The sequence below is a fragment of the Gekko japonicus genome, unplaced genomic scaffold, assembly GCF_001447785.1.
Source record: "Gekko japonicus isolate JY-2015 unplaced genomic scaffold, Gekko_japonicus_V1.1 scaffold4156, whole genome shotgun sequence".
Classification (NCBI taxonomy): domain Eukaryota; kingdom Metazoa; phylum Chordata; class Lepidosauria; order Squamata; family Gekkonidae; genus Gekko; species Gekko japonicus.
The window spans coordinates 36,472-37,954 of record NW_015176098.1 but is presented as its reverse complement, the minus strand read 5'-3'; positions in this window follow the sequence as shown (position 1 = coordinate 37,954).

Here is a 1,483-nt window from a genome sequence, read left to right as displayed (position 1 = left end):
GGACTTCCTTGGGGGTCTCCCATCCAAATACCAACCAGGCGTTTCCCAGCCATACTTATCCTGTCATAGGACGACTTGGAGCCGGGTTAAAAAGGCACCACATCACATTTTAGAACAGGTCAAAGGAAGTCCTTCTTCACCCAAAGAGTGATTAACACTTGGAATTCACGGCCACAGGAAGTGGTGGCAGCTACAAGCATGGACGGCTGCAAGAGGGAATTAGATAAGCATATGGAGCAGAGGTCCATCAGTGGCTATTAGCCACAAGGTATAGATAGGGACTCTGGGGCCAGTGATGCTCTGTCATCTTGGTGCTTGGGGGGCAACAGTGGGAGGGCTTCTAGTGTCCTGGTCCCACTGGTGGACCTCCTGATGGCACCTGGTATTTCTGGCCGCTGTGTGACCCAGAGTGTTGGACTGGATGGGCCACTGGCCTGATCCAACATTGGCATCTCCTATGTTCTTATGTTCTTAAGGAAAGTCAGAGTTGCTACGCAGAGGCAGGCAATGAGAAACCAACTCTGGTGTGTCTTTTGCCCTGCCCTGGATGGCCTAGGCGAGCCCGATCTCGTCAGAAGCTAAGCAGGGTCGGCCCTGGTTAGTCCATGGATGGGAGACCCCCCAAGGAAGCCCAGGCCTGCTACGCAGAGGCAGGCAACGGCAAACCCACCTCTGAACGCCTCTTTGTAGAAAGCACCACAGGGTCTCCATAAGTCAGCTGTGACTTCATGGCCAAAAAAAGAGGAGGGGAGTGGTAATTATTGGGTTTGAACAGCATTCCGTGCGCCTCGGCGTCTAGTCATGCCGGCCACATGACCACGGAAACGTCTTCGGACAGCGCTGGCTCTTGGGCTTGGAAACGGAGACGAGCACCGCATCCCTAGAGTCGGATTCGACGGGCTTTCGAGCAAGGGGGAACCTTTCCCTTTCATGCAATAAAACAATGTGCCAGTTCCACAGGGTCTCCGTCTTGGTCTGCAGTGGACAGCTAGATGCAAGGCCAGTGACACCTGAGAGACCAATTCGGTTTTCGGGGCTGTGAGCTTCCGCGCGAGTCAAGGCGCCCTTTTGTCAAAAACGGGCATCGCTCTTTTTTAAAAACGGCTTAGCCAGCCTCCCCAAGAGCAGCGGCTCATGTTCCGTACGGGATGTCAGGGCAAAAGAATTAAGGTGTGCTCTCCAGGGCACACCCACGTATTTCCAAAAAAAAAGAACAGGAAAAAAACCCACACTGATTTATGAGCCTCCTCTGACAGCTCTCTACCATGCAAGGACCACGTACAAAAAGAGTTGTCTCGCTGGAATTTTATGGGCGCGTGGTCCGCTATCTGTTTCAGCACTCGCTGCTGCCTCCATTTCCATAAAGGCTGAACTTTCCCATAAATCTGCAAGGCAGGGAACATAACGGAGTCAAACACCAAGGCTACGGCAGGCGGGGAAGTCTGCTTGTCTAAGCATTACTCGGTGTTTGCTTATGGTAAAG